Source organism: Amblyomma maculatum, chromosome 3, assembly GCF_055883805.1.
Source record: "Amblyomma maculatum isolate TAMU_Amacu chromosome 3, ASM5588380v1, whole genome shotgun sequence".
Classification (NCBI taxonomy): Eukaryota; Metazoa; Arthropoda; class Arachnida; order Ixodida; family Ixodidae; genus Amblyomma; species Amblyomma maculatum.
This window is the reverse complement of record NC_139346.1, coordinates 40,896,657-40,912,364: the sequence shown is the minus strand read 5'-3', so window position 1 is coordinate 40,912,364 and position 15,708 is coordinate 40,896,657. Positions and strand designations below refer to the sequence as shown.

The window sequence follows — 15,708 nt, the reverse complement described above, 5'->3', positions numbered from 1 at the left end:
CAGGATCACCCGTGATTGTCATCTCCTAACTACGTTCCGGAAGTACGAGACGCTGTGGCCACCGTTGCGCAAATCACAGCTTAAGCTATCCTGCCTCTTGGGCGAACTACTATTTGTCGGTGAGCTGAGTATGACTGCTACGTGCGACGGGAAAGGCATTCAGAGTACGATCATAGTGGTCGACAGCGTCGGAACATTTTGTGCGGCAGAGACATAATCAAAGTATTCAACGAGGCTGGGGTGGCAATGCTGTCGCGTGTGGTCGTGACTGTGCAACCGGTCGAGATAAAAGCTGCCACAACGGAACTGCAATAGCTGCTCAACAAATATGCTGACGTGTTTGCTGCAGGACTCGGCGTATGCAAGGGACCACCGTTGACTTTGCAGCTGAAAGAGAATGCGTGCCCAAGGTTTTTTTAAGGCCCAAACGGTCCCCTGCGCTTTGAGGGATAAGATGTCGGAAGCGCTGGACCAACTGGTTGCACAAGATGTCCTAGCGCCAATGAAAAGTGCCGAATGGGCAACACCAGTGGTACCCGTTGCAAAAGGCGATAAGGCGTTATCAGAGTCTGTTGAGACTTTTGTATGACAGTGAATGCAGCCACAGTGATGAAACAGTACCCGTTGCCTCGCGCGGACCGCTTTTGCTAAGCTAAGTGGCGGAAAAGTATTTGCTACGTTGGATTTGCGCCGAGCCTACAACCAGCTACCTTTAGACGAGGATGCCAAAAAAATAGCAATCCTCAACTCTCAGAAAGGCCTTTTCAGTTTCAACCGATTACCCTTCGGCATAGGTTCTGTCCAAGCTATATTCCAGAGGCGGATGTACGCGCTGTTAGGTGACATTCCAGGAGCGCAGGTGTACCTGGATGATATTATCATCGGTGAAAAAAAAGAAAAATGCATTGGGCTGAAGAGAGTGCTGCAGCGGCTGCGGGAGTACGGTCTCCGACTGCACAAGGAAAAGTGCAAATTCCGACAAGACAAAGTAACTTTTCTCTGTTACCGGATCGACAGAAAGGGTCTGCGACCCAAGGACGATAACATCAAAGCCATTGTCGAAGGCCCGGCTCCTACTTCGGTGAGTGAGCTGAAAGCTTTTCTCGGACTTGCAAATTATTACGGCAAGTTTTTGCCCAATCTGGCCACTGTGCTGGCTCCGCTGTACGCCCTCCTAGCTAAAGGGGCCACGTGGCAGTGGAACAAGGAACATGAGAAACATGTTCAGAAAATTTAGCAGGCAATTGTGACTTCCAAGTTCCTTTTTCATTTCGACCCGTAACCACTCTAGCGTAACTAGCATAACTACTCTCAGTTAGAAAAAGAAGCGCTGGTCCTGGCATTCGGTGTCGCACGGTTCAAGGCCTACTTGTACGGTTCGTGTTAATAACCGACCACAAGCCTTTTACTGGTTTATTAAATCCAGACAAAGCAATACCACAGATGGCGGCGGCGAAAATCCAGCGCTGGGCCTTGTTTCTCTGCAACTACAGCTACACAGTGCAGTACCGCAAGGGCGGCGAGAGTTCCAATGCCGACGCCCTCAGTCGTTTGCCATTGCCGGCTACGAATCCGCCGGATGTAGCTGCTGACGAGTACGTTTTGTATGCCCAGTGTCTTTAGGAAACTGCGGTCAGCGCCCTGGAGGTTGAACAAATGGCAAACCGAGACGTCACTTTTCAACAAGTCAAAAGGTGGATTGCCGACGAATGGCCACCGTATCTACCGCAGGATCCTGAGCATCTGCGGCCGTACTTCAACAGGAGAACAGAGCTAACCGTGAACCACAATTTTGTGTACTGGGGACGTCGCATTTTTCTACGTATGGCGGCGGCAAAGCGTTTGTTGTGTCTGCTCCATGAGACGCATCTGGGTATGACGGCCATGAAAAGCGTAGCGAGAACGCTGCTGTGGTATTCGGGTCTCGATTGTGACATACAGCGACTGGTGAAATCATGCGGTATTTGTGTACAGGCCTCTGCGATGACGCCAGTACAGATACCTTTGTCGTGGCCAGCAACCGGGGAAAGATGGAGCAGACTACACGCAGATTTCGCAGGACCAATGGACGGACATATGGGTTTGGTCGTTGTAGACTCCGAAACGCAATGAATGGAAGCAATCCCAATGACAACTGCCACATCGCAAACAATGGTCGACGCCCTACGGTCAATTTGCACGCTTCGACCTTCCAAAAACTTTCTTATTCGATAACGGTCTGCAATTTGCGGGCGCCGTTTTTCACACGTTTCTGGAACGAAACAAGGTAAAGCAACTCACAACAGCCCTTTATCACCCACAATCGATTAGTTTAGCCGAAAGAGGTGTCCGCACACTAAAGGAAGGGCTAAAAAACCCTGGAAAAGATCTGGCAATGCGTATAGCTCAGGTTTTGTTCCGACATTGCGAAATGCCTGAAAAGCGTGGCAGATCGCCCGCGGAACGCTTATTCGGTTACCAGATAAGAAGAAAGATGGACTGCATCACGCCCGATGAGAAGTCGGCAGAAAGCCAACGAAGAGTAAGTGCGGCTACATTTGATGTTGGAGAACCGGTCTGGATGCGCAATTTTGGAGCAAGACGCAGGTGGTTTCCAGGAGTAGTGAATGGCCAACAGGGGGCCAGGATGGTCTCCGTTGGCTCGGAGCAAGGTCTTCAGCAGCGGCACTTAGACCAACTGAGACATCGGACTAAATCAGAAGACAGAGCCCCTGGAGAAGTTAGTAAGCATGAACCTGCGACGCTCCGACCACGTCGCAAGATAGCCCAGCAGCCTCCGAGATAGAAGCTGCCCCGCCATGTTTGCGAAGATCAAACAGACAGCGACGGCCACCTGTACGCTTGAATTTTTAAGGGGAAGAGATGATGCGTCGTCGGCAAACCTTTTCATGGTCACGTGATGTCATCACGTGGTCATGAAAACGTCACCGGCGGGCTATAAAAGGAGCTACCTAAATAAAGTGTTCGTTCTTGTTGCGTCCTAACAGCGTGTGGCTCTATAACAGCCACAGCAGCTAAATACTAGCACCATCGACAGGCAAACTTCACTAGAGGCGCCACAACAGGCGCCAATGCCGCAGGTACCACAACAGCAGGCAGCAGTACCGCAGGCACCTATGCAGCAATATATCGTGAACACCCCAACACAGGACCGCATTCGACATCGTACAGCACACGATAAAGATCCCCAGGTTGTCGAAATTACTCCGTAGCTCTGCACTCTGACTCCCTTTTCTCGCTTTCCACTTTCACTCCCAAGCATCCAGTTTTTAGGCACGAAAGCATAGCGCCATGCTAGCCGGAAAAATGATATTGAAATAAGAATATACACGAAGTGTCTTTAACATACCGCCGATACATACACCGACACAGAAGTGCTACCACGGAGGTGCGTGTGCTGTACGATGTCAGCGCACGTTAAAGATCCTCAGATGGTTGAAATTACTCCGTAGCCTTCCACTACGACTCCCCTTTCTCTCGACGTTCACCCCCACCTTCCTCCCTTCCCTTACGGTGCGATTCAGGTGTCCATGTGTGACAGATACTGCGTCTTTCCCTTCTTGTGACGGAGTCAGCGGCGGCCACTTGCACCGTGCGTGACAACACTCGTGCTCCGACATACGCTGGCTCATGTGCAGCGCTGTATTAACTAGCGTAGTGAATCTTCTCGCTTCAAAATGAGCTGGGAATCCAATATGTTCCTTCTAAATGCATATCCGTGCTTGGCCAAACTAAATTACTACCTGTTTTTACATATATTCAGCCTTGTAGCAGTCCCATTTGCTGCAAGCATTTTGTATCTACGACCAACGAGAAAATAGAACTCTATCGAAATTATCACATTTCCTGTAATATCAAAAATACATACTATTGCTATGTCTAGGCGATAAGCCGGTCCACATGATATGAAACCCACTTTAAAATGTGGTTTAGAGCCCTTATTACAGTGCCAGCCTACCTTAGCATCCATATGCAGAGGATACGTTTTCCTCGGTTAACAATCAGCCTGAAACTGACCATTCAGATCTGAAACTTCAAACCTGTTGATCGAAGGTCATGATATGACGCTAGATAAGTTAGCTATCCTTCATAATGTGGACAATATCGAAACCTTGGAAGAAAGCAATTATTATCTTAATTCATAAGAAAGTGCGTAAGGGCGTCTAAATTTACAGACCGATCAGCTTACTGTGCTTTATAAAAAGCATTTATTAAGGTGCTCTATAATAGAATCAGGACACCCTTCGATTTCAGCCCCCAGAGTACCAAGCACGCTTCCTTAAAGGTGACTCTGCACAATATCATACCATCACTACCGAGCAGGTGATAAGAAAAACGCCGAATGTAACTCACCCATTGATAGTGCCTACAGTGATTACGGGAAAACATTTGAGTAAGTCGAAACCTCAACTTTAGAGAACGTTTGGGGCATCAGGCAGTTAAATAAGCCAAGTGTGAAGGATTAGAAGATATTTTTAATAGCTGCACAAAACCCCATAAAAGGATAATAAACTTACAATAAAAAAGGATGTTCGCAAGGAGTACACAATCTCTTCGCTTTTATACGGCACAATTTTACAGGAAAAATTAAGATTTTTTTATTGCGAGGACCCGTTAAAAATAATTGCAACAGAGACTATCTTACCAATCTGGTATCCGCAAACAATGCATTTTTACACAACTAAGACGAAAAATTTCATAACATATTTACTGATGTAGAGACAGTGGGATAGTATGTCTAATATTTTTTGCAGAAAATTAAGGGTATATTTGTTGTCCTCAAAAGGTATCAGTATTTTATGATTTTTAGCTTGGGAACTAGAAATGACGAGATAATACACTTGTTTAGAACCTCTGGTCACCCTATATCTGAAACACATCAGTGAAAAAAAAATCGGGATAAACCGGGGCACATTTTACTGGATTTCTCAAGTTCTGTATTGTCTCGTTTCAGTATTCCTCGACAAAAGTGTACAAATCTATATCTTAACACTACTGAGCTTTGGGGCAGGAACATGTAAGTCAGCCAAAGGAATTCAACTCGAAATCAGGACAACACAGATACCTATGTAACAGCAATTAAACGATTAGTGTAGCATTATTAGACGGGAAGCAGGCAAAGTGTGCTGGCAAAGTGTTTAAAGAAATAAACATCAGTTATTGTAATAATGTAACATGATTCTGGCGGAAATCAAGTAGTAGAAATGGCTGTGGGCACGGTGTATATTTGAAGGCAGGGAGGCTGTTTGTCGCAGCGGGCAAGAGACTGTTCTCCAAATTTAAGACATGCGCAGACCAGGGCAGTATAATGCAAGATGTTCGCATAGTCTTAGTTTGTGGGGAATATGCGATTGAAACTACCACAAGAAATTTTTAATACAACCTTAGGCCTCCGATAAATGTTTTGCTTGTAAAATTATAATTTTCAGCGTTTTTCATTTTCCAAAATGTCAAATTTACAAGTACACCATTTCAAATTCTAGAGATGATCAATGCTTGCATTATTCCTTACACCCACAACAGTCCGGCATCCACCACAGGCGCGTGAAGCAAAAACATCATTTTCCCGGAATTTTCCCCGACTTGAGACCGCGTCAGCTGCCAGCTGTCAACAATTTGTATTGTTACCAGCTATATGTAAACGTTTGCAATATGCAACGTGTATCCAGTGGTATAGTGTAGTGCTTACGCCACATAGCCGCTTAACTGAAGTATAATAAGGTTACAGCACTGATGCCCACATAGCGCTGCCGTTGAGAGATAGGCATAACAATGGTACATGAAAAACATATTCCCTTTACGAAGCAGACGACGAAATACTGAAAGAAATAATGCCCTGGTTTACCTCTATTACATCAAGACAAAGTGAAAGCTTCGTTGGGATTGTTACGTTTCATGTTAAACATTATCATCAAATGTACTGTCATTGTTGCTGCTAGTATCATTTTGTCATCATCGTTAGGCTGGCGTAAAACAATCTATTTCCACGATCGTGGCGTAGAGTACTGGTTTGCGCGCTCTACTGAAGATCGCAGGTATAGTGATTCAATCCCCGGTGGAGGCACATTTTTTTCTTTATTATAGTCTTTCCTACAATTCCAATCGAAGGTCAAATGTGGTGTGATGCTCTTTGCTTATATCTACAATTTGTCCTCTGGATCCCTGAAGGTCAAACGTGAGCCGTCGCTGCCCTTGGCCCGATGCGGGGTGGGGAAGTATTCGCTTCAAAAGAGAGCGACGAAGCGATCACCCACCTCTGGGCGTCAAGACGGTGCATTTAAAATATTTTGCGTAGTCATTACAGGCGCCGGTCGTGCGGGCAGAGACCGTTGGCAGGCGGCTGCCAGCAAGTGCCGAAGCTGTCTGGAGGGCTCCGGGTAGACATCGGCTGATAGCAGGCGCGTGGCTGATTCCGGAACTTGGCGACCAGGCCATTTCATGCTAAGCTCGAAGCAGGACTTGTAGTCAAAGCAGCGTTGTAGATTATGTCACAGCATTGACGCACTGAACGCCACAATCTAACGCGACAATCAGACTTTCGCGCACGTTACGCACGCCGCCGAAAGCTATTGTTGTTACCACGGCCCTTCTCATAATTGCAATCAACCTCACTGCAAACAGTGATTAAAGACCGCGTTAATAATCTCAAGTAGACTGAAAATGTTTCGGAGCCCTCCACTGCGGTGCAGTATTCCTCACTATGGTATAATAAAGTACTTGGGCCGAAATCCTACTGACCTTGCTTAGGAAAAGGCCTTACGTTTCGCGAGCTATGAAAACCCCACGATATTAACCAAGAAAAGCATATGGATGAAATCGCAGATCGCCCCGGCACTTAGTCATTAGTTTTTTATTCGATTCACATAAACCCTTTCTAGTGTCAGGTGAATGCAATATTTTTGAACGTATTTGCTGCTTCAGCCATTTTTACTGCTATGCATCTGTCCTTTCAGTGTTGACGCAGGTAATAGAGGTGCTCCAGGAAGTTTATATAAAGTTGAAAATTCATTTGTATGAACCATCTGTCCCGTGACGACACAGAAAGTTTTGTTCAATGTTTATTCCAGCTGAAGTGACACTACTCGTGCTGCCATATGAGCTGAACTCAGTCAGCGTCTAATGGCTGACATGTCACAACTCACATGTCACAGCTGAAATGTCAACCGCACAGAACAGCTGGCGAGACAAAACATGTCGCGTGCATCGTGTTTCCAGAGATGTGCATGTCCCTTGTCAACTTTGAATAAAAGCGTCTCAGACATGTTGCACGTACATACATATTAGGTTTAGATGGTTTTTAAACAAAATTACTGGGTCGTTCGGTATAACTGCTCTCCAGAAATGGACGCCTTCATAGGTTATTATGGTACACTTAAGAACAGCAACAAAAATACTGGCGGTTTAACTCGGCTAATCGCGGGATGTTGTGCAGCTGCAATATGTTTTTACATGGCTTTGCTTGCTGTCTTTAAGTTATTACATATTATTTGCCGAGTCAATCTGGTACATATTCTTGGCTTTGCAGGTTCATGCATGTTATTTTATCAATTAGTAATCATTGATCTGACTTGTTATTTCAGCTGTTCTGCTTCTTGATGCAGCATTACACGTTCACCACAGCGACGGTATCTTTAGAAGTAACGTTTCTGTTCATCATAGCTTTATGCTGGTATCTTATCTGCACCTACGCCCTTTGTGCTTCGAGTTGTTTGTTTCTTAGAAACTAAATCAGCATTTTTGATTGTCGATGCCTCTGTCGTCTTATCAGTTGTCTATCTCAACACGCGATCACACTCTTCGCCAAAGAGAGCAGCCTCCATGCAAAATGAAAAGCACAGTCAAGTCACGGAACAAAGCGGTCAAGCACGACTAGCAGTGAATGCAAAGCGAAGCAAGATCAGTATTTACTTTATTCGCTGCAGCTTCCGCGGCAAAGGCAATGCCGTCATTTTTTTTTTCGCTTCGCTTATGAATCGCCTTTCGCACGTGTCATTCCCCCATCACATTTATTCGCCCGATTAGAGAGGGGTCGATAGACGCCGCATCGCTTTTTGATTAGAGCCGCATCTTAATCATACCTTCTGCAGCACGCTCCTTGTTTTTACTCACGAGACTAAGAACACTAGCTCTAATAAGCTAGGCAGTAGAAGGCTCATGTGTCGGTCCTCTTTCTTACCTCCGTTCATGCTCGCAAACACAAAATCAGCTTCACACATCGCGGTTCTTCGAAAAGCGAGTAGTAGCCTGCAATTGCCTATCCAACCCGTTGTTGCGACTGTAGGAAGAAAGAAAGAAAAAAATACACGGGCCTGCGACTGGTTCTGCAGCTGAGCCACCTACGCTGCCTCGCGCGGACAGAAGAGAAAATAGAGAACAAAGAATAAGAAGAAGACGCAACAGCCGTCGTCCGCCACTGAAAAGGTGGCGGGTCCAACTTCCACAACCAACATGCATTCTTTTTCAGATATACCAAATAGTGTCTCTTTTACAGCGCCGCCAGTTATGTCCGTACGAAATCCAAATACGTAGCCATACAGCGCTTACGCATTAATAAATCTGGCGATATGCGGAACGTCGAGCTCAGCCACCACAGGGTCTGAGTGTGTTGGTTATACTCAGATCCTTTCGCGTCTGAGCACGGTGTTTCACGCATACGCCAGATTTTAATGCGTAAGCATCGTATGGCTACGTAAGCGGATTGTGCATGGGCATGACTTCGACGGCGGTCTAAATGTAGAACTGTTGCTATATCGGAAAATAATGATATCATAGGATAGACAGTCAAGGATAGGTATGCAAGTGACAAAGCATTACCTACTGTCACAATGAAAAAAAAGCTGAATTCAGTAGTCATCACAAGAGGCAATGTCTAGCTAGCTCGCAGTTTAAAGCTCAGAGAGGGCAAGTTCACGAGAAGAATACGCATTTTTTCTACCGTAAGGATTTGGCAGTGTACTGACTGAGGCACACATATTGCCACTACCAGCACCTCCACCAGTGTCACGGCTCAAGCCACAGGGAGCCGTGAAGGTACACGTAGACGAGGACCCGAGAATAAGGTCGGCTTCTAGTTCCGATAACAGAGTCCAGCACCAGCACGCCTCTCGAGACAACAACCGCTTCGTCGTCGTCGGCACCAAGCACAGCAGTCGCGCGGAGATAGGCACGCGGAATTGCGCTTGCAGGAGTTCGATTTCGACGTTATCTATAAGTCCGGCCGAAAGCACACCGATGCTGACAGCCTGTCCCGCGCTCCCGTTGATCCTCCTCCGTCAGACGCAACCGACTACGATAGCTTTCTCGGAGCAGTCAGTACGTCCGACCTCGTTTCCAGACAGCGTGCCGACGCCGAGCTACGACTGATTATCCACCATCTCGAAGGTGGGCGTCCTGCAATGCCCCGGTACCTTGCTCGAAGGCTGTCATCGTTCTGCCTCCGCAACGGGGTGCTTTATAAGAAAAATTCTACATCGAGTGTAAAAACATACTTGTTAGTCATACCGGCTGATCTAAGGCACGAAATCCCCCTGGCCTGCCACGACGAACCAACTTCCGGTCACCTTGGCTTTACACGCACCCTAAACCGAGTCCGACAGAACTATTACTGGCCATATCTTACTCCGAGCGTTAAACGTTGCGTCCAGACTTGCAGACAACGCCAGCGGCGAAAAAACCCGCACTCGAGCCATCCGGCATGCTGCAATCTGTTGAACCACCCCTCACACCCTTCGAGCAAGTGGGCAAGGACCTTTTAGGCCCATTTCCTTTATGCTCGAATGGACATGAGTGGATCGTAGTCGCCACATACTACTTAACACGCTACGCTGAAACAAAGGCCCTTATCCGAGGTATACTGCCGGCGAAGTTGCTCGATTCTTTATGAACGACATTGTGCTCAGACACAGTGCACCGTCGACCATCATTACTGACTGAGAAAAGGCGTTCACAGCTCGGCTACTGCGGGGCACGTTAGCTCTGAGCCATACCGAGCATCGCATGACAACAGCCTATCACTCTCAGAAAAATGGCCTAACGGAACGACTGAACAAAACTTTGGCGGACATGATCGCAATGTACATCGACGTTGAACATAAAATGTTGGACGAGATCCTGCCGTATGTCATCTTCGCCTACAATACGGTGCCGCAGAAAGCCATGAAGTTTACGCAGTTCCGTCTCTTATATGGAAGGGAGGCCCGCACGATGCTGGACGCCATGCTCCCGTGCAGGGATGAAGCGGTCGAACCCGATGCCGCTGTAGATTATGAGTGAAAAGTTGAATTGCTCCTGATAGCGCCGATGATAGCCAACATTCTCTTATCACCGACAGTTAAATGCAGGAACTAAACACCTATCTCTTATTGTCAAAACTATAGACGGAAAGGAATAAAGAGATGATTATCTGCCTTTATTGAAAAGGCAAGCACAACAAAATGTATATTAAAAACATCGTGTAATTGTAGAGTATTTTCAAAACGTGCTGTGTAGCACGTATTTTTGTTTTGTGAAAAAAGAACACTCGAATAGCCTGCGTGCATACCTCAGCAAAAACTGTTCACGAAACAGATCACACATGGCAATCAAGCATCTGCCATGCACATGGCAGATACATTATTTTATTAAAATAGGGGAGACTGCCAGTAATTTTGATTGCTTTTCACAACGTGAGAAAGCCCTTAATCTCATGAACATTGATGTCAATGCATAGTGGTAGCTAAAACCAAGCAGCTACTATTCACCTGTGACAAAATTGTGTGTACTGCACAACCAGGCAGCTCCAAACCTGAGATCAAAGAGAACAAGAATGACTAAATCCTATGCACACTACAAGTAATAGAAGGGTTATTGTGTTTCATTTCATCCTTGCAAGACCTGAAAGAATTTTGGAAAAAAAGAGAGGGAAGAAATACAATCGGCATTACTTGCCTATTTAATGGAGCCAGACTTCAGCGATGGAGGTTGGAACATTTGGGTTAAAGCATAAGTAATCCCAAATATGTAAGAAGAAAGAAAAAAGGCAAGAGATTCAAGGCTTATATGGTCTACTGCACAATATTTGGGAGAAAAGAACGAAGACCGCAATAGTAACCTGGAGATGGTACTGCTGGCACAGAAATGTTAGCAGGCAGACAAAACCTAGACCACAGTCGCATTACTCGAGCAGAAATTGATCAATTCAGATAGAGTGTATACTGAGAAGCCAGAATTTAAATAAATAACATTCAAACGCTCAACCCAGCGATCACTCTATGAAATATCACTGATCGTAGCTAGCAACGGCCAGTAACTGCAAAATTTATAGATGTCTTGGTGATGACTCCCTCCTTCACTCCGCGAAGTTCCTTGCAAATTGTTCATAATATATGACTCCTCAGGTTTGTCGCACTCACGAACCATAAAGATGGAGAACTCAAAGCATCGCGATGCTCTCTGAAATGCCCTGTCTTTCGCAGCTCAATCGCTTGAGCTAGCCAAGGTGGAGCTAGAAGAACCTCACCTCTGCGCTTGGCAACAACCAAGTAGATCAAGAGATTATTGTATGAGTGCGAAGCGTTTGCAACGGGAGGGCAGCTAGTGTCCTCGGGCGGCTGTAAATTTGCGCCTTCATTCCTAATCCTCTAAATGGTTGCGAAGGGGGAAAGTAGATTTATGCCGTCATTTCAGTGATTTCTGCAATTGCAAAAAGATGTCTGCGCTTACTTCACCCCCAAGAGCATCTGTCTACTACAGTGCGGTGAGCAAACAGCCGCCTATACTCCACGCAAATTCACTATGATTTAGGCGCTCACCTCAATGTGGCCAGAAATGTGGAGCCCAAATCCTGCCATTTACGACAATGCCACCACATCTTTCAGATAATGAAAAGTCATTTTGACATCACCTATGATATGTATGCGTTACGTATTTCCCGTTCAGCCCATTCCTAATACAAGTACAAATGCTTTCCTCTCTACCGACAGTGCCTTCCTTTTCCTTCAACAATTACTTCAATTTACCATCCAGGTAGCATGAATAGCTCTGCTAATTATCCGTTTTATGATCGCGTCATTCTTACGCCAGCACAAAAAGCTATTTCGACATCTAAAATTTTAGTGCCAGAAATTTAAAGCTCGTGATTATTCTGAGAACCAATCAGAGAGATGATATGACGCCGAACGGCCGTTATGTTATCGACAATAGGGCCCCTAATCGGCTTGCACGACTGAAGCTGAGCTCTGAACCACAAAACGGCGCCCATAACGTCACTTCATAACACTTCTTATAGACGCTGTCGAAGCCACTAGTTTGAAGTGGTTGGAGGAGGAGGAGGAAAAACTTTATTTAGTCCTATATTATTTGGCGGTTTTTGGACGTCTTAAGAGATGTCTGCTTGTTGTATCCACAAGAGTCTTCTCCGTCGACTTCGTCCACTTTTTTACAATGGTCGGTTGCCCTCAGTCCAGGGCTCCGCTGGCTGCTGCCGCCCGTTGGACTCGCTGTACCAGACCTTGCTGGTCTTCGCAGCGGTCGCTGGACAGCAGAGTCTCCCATTGCTCCGCACTCGAGTTTCGAATTTTGGGGACCACATCTATGTTTTCACATGCCCATGTGATGTGATATAGTGTTGGTTTTTCATAGCACCACGGACACCTGTCAGCGTATATGGTAGGGTGCATTTTGTTTAGTATGTGTAGGTTTCGGTATGAGCCCGTCTGTAATTGTCTCCATATGACAGTTTCCTCTCTGGTGAGAGAACTGTGCGGTGGGGGATATCGCATTCTTCTTCCTCTATAGTTTTCTAGTATGGCCGAGTATGCCTTGGGTGCTGGCAAAAGTTCCGCGGACCCGTCGGATGCTCGGAAAGTAGTGTATGCTCGAGCTATCCTGTCAGCCTCTTGGTTCCCTGCCACCCCCATGTGCCCCGGTACCCATATAATTTTGTGTCTGGTCTTGTTTTCTTCGTGGTTTTTGAATCTGTCGCTCGCTTCGAGGAGTATACGAAGCGCGTGAGGACCAATCCTACCATTCATGAAATTTCGACAGGCTGTTTGAGAGTCCGTGAGTATCGTTAGCGACCGCCCAGCTCTATAGCCCTCCGCCACCGCTAGAGAAATGGCTACTTCCTCGGCCTCTACTGCTGTGCATTGTCGGATAGAGGCGCTGGTCACTACGCGTAGAGACGAATTAACCACCGTGGCCACTGCAATTTTGTTCTGTCCTCCTCTCGAGGACGCGTCTGCATACACAGTCGTGTCTTCAGGAGCGTATGTTTTTTGAATAAAATTGGCCCTTGCTTCTCTTCTACCTTGGTGGAGGTTAGGGTCCATGTTTCTCGGGATTGGAGCTACCTTGAGGGACTTGCGAAGTTCGTCGGAGATCGTTACCGTCCTCGCTATTTCTCGCATCTGCTCACAGTATCCGAGTCTCTGTAAGAGAGCTCTTCCAGTCGTTGTCTGCAGCAGCCTGAGTTTTTGCGACTCAAGCTGCGCCTCGCGTAGTTCTTCGAATGTGTTTTGCAATCCAAGCGCCATGAGCTGTTCTGTAGACGTGTTGCGCGGTAATCGGAGCGCCGTCTTATACGCTTTGCGTAGCAGGGCATCCGCTTGCTGTATTTCACTCTTGTTGAGGCACTGGTAGGGCAGGCTATAATTAATTCGGCTCACTACCAGGTTTCTAACTAGTTTTAGTGTGTCCTCTTCGCGCATGCCATGCCGCCTGTTGGTGATGCGGGTGATCATGCGTGTCACTTGTAGCGTTGTTGTTTTGAGCATTGTAAAAGTGTGACTACTGCGTTGGTTCGATTGAACCCACATACCTAATATTCTTATTTTTGTCTTTTCAGGGATGGGCATTCCTTCCAGGTAGATGTTGAGTTTCAGGTTCTCACTGGTTGGGACGGTCCGGTATTGTTTGCCTCTCCACACTCGAAGCAGTTCCGATTTCTCGGTCGAGCATGCGAGTCCTCTTTCTCCGAGATATTTCTGTACACAGGAGGCCGCTTCCTGTAGTTTTTCTTCCTTCTCCCCGAGGGAACCGGTGTTCGTCCAGACTGTTATGTCGTCTGCATACATGGCGTGCCTGATGCCTTCGATCTTCTCAAGTTTTCGTGCTAGACCTATCATAGCTATATTGAAGAGGATAGGTGATATGACTGATCCTTGTGGTGTTCCTTTGTTTGGCGCGTCAATTCTGTTCGATCGAAGGTCTCCAATGCCGATGGTGGCAGTTCTATCTGACAGGAAGGCTTTGACGTACCCGTGGATTCTGCGTCCGCAGTCCAGGTCGTCTAGGCCTCTAAGGATCGCTTCGTGACTGACGTTATCAAATGCTCCCTTGATGTCAAGGGCCATTATGACATTTTCACCTGTTCGGGGTACGTTGCGGAGCACATCTTCTTGTATTTGAAGCAGCACGTCCTGCGTCGAGAGTTTTGCTCTGAAGCCGAACATGGTATGGGGTACATGTTAATTATCTTCCATGAAATTTTGCAGTCTGAGCATCACCACCCGCTCGTAAAGCTTGCCGAGGCACGACTTTAGCGATATGGCCTGGGATTTTCAATTTGGAGCTGTTTGCCAGGTTTAGGTATCATAATTACTTCGGCGTGTTTCCAGTCTTCGGGAACCGTCTCCGCCTCCCAGTGTTTGTTTAGAAAACTTACGAGCTCTTGTATGAGGTCGTCACTCAGGTTTCGGATCAGGGCATTGTCGATTCTGTCGGCTCCTGCTGCCGTGTTTCTGGTCGTATTCCTTATGGCCACATAAACTTCTTCCACAGTTATTGGGCGGTCGAGTCTCTCGTTTTCGGCTCCGCGATAGTTTCCTTGGTATCGTGAGGGGTTGCGATCACCGAAACATTTTTTTCGTGCCTTCTCTAAAAGGTCGGTGTCCGAACCCTCGAAGGAGTGATGAATCTGTGGATGCTTTTATTGTTTTCTGATTTTGTTTTGGTCGGATCGATTAGATTCCAGGTTCCCTTAAGCGAGTCGCCGAATTGTTCCCAATTTTGTCTCACGAGTTGCGCTGCGTATTCTTCAGCTTTTGCCGTAACTTCTGCTATCTTTAGTTTTAGTTTCCTTTTGTGTTTTTGCTTCCGCCATCTTTTGGTGAGACAGCGTCTGGCTTCCCATAGTCGCAGAAGGTGCCCGTCTACTTCGGGCGTTGTTGTTGTTCGTCTTACATTTTTTGTGCATTTGTCTCGCGTTTCTGTCAACATGCCGCTCCAGTCTTCTAGTGATTGAATGCCCCCTTCAGATTTTTTGCAAGCCCCGCGGAACGCGTTCCAGTCCGTGAGTTTTGCTTGTCCGATCCGGCATCTTACCCTTTCCGATGCTATTCGCGTCCGGAGGATAAAGTGATCGCTACCTAGGTTTTCCATCATGTTTTCCCACTGTGACTCCTTGCTTTTCCTTACGAACGTGAGGTCCGGGCAAGTGTCCGTGCTCACACTATTACCGATTCTCGTGGGGGTCGCGGGATCTGTGATTAGCTTACAGCCAAAATATTCGGCTACGTCCGCTAATGTTTTTCCCTTGATATCTTGTTTCCGGTATCCCCAACTCGTGTCCATGGCGTTGAAATCTCCCATGATAATGAGTGCATTTTCTTTGGCCAGCTTGTGCGCTCCGTGGAAGAGTTCGAAGAATTTGGCTTTTCTTTGTCTTCGCGGGCTGTACACGTTTAGTACGAATGTGCTCCTTCCCTTTCGCTTTTTCGGAATGATTTCGAC

The 15,708-nt window shown here is 46.7% G+C and overlaps 1 protein-coding gene across 1 annotated transcript in view; it reads left to right on the top strand.

Moving 5' to 3' along the window:
• The first annotated feature begins 305 nt into the window (after nt 1-305).
• The window catches only part of LOC146194633 (monocarboxylate transporter 12-like), a 44,983-nt gene continuing 29,580 nt past the window's right edge, over nt 306-15,708 (top strand). The window contains exon 1 of the mRNA XM_084597476.1: nt 306-1,081. The gene's annotated coding sequence lies outside the window, so the exon portion shown is untranslated. The remainder of the gene's footprint in view (nt 1,082-15,708) is intronic.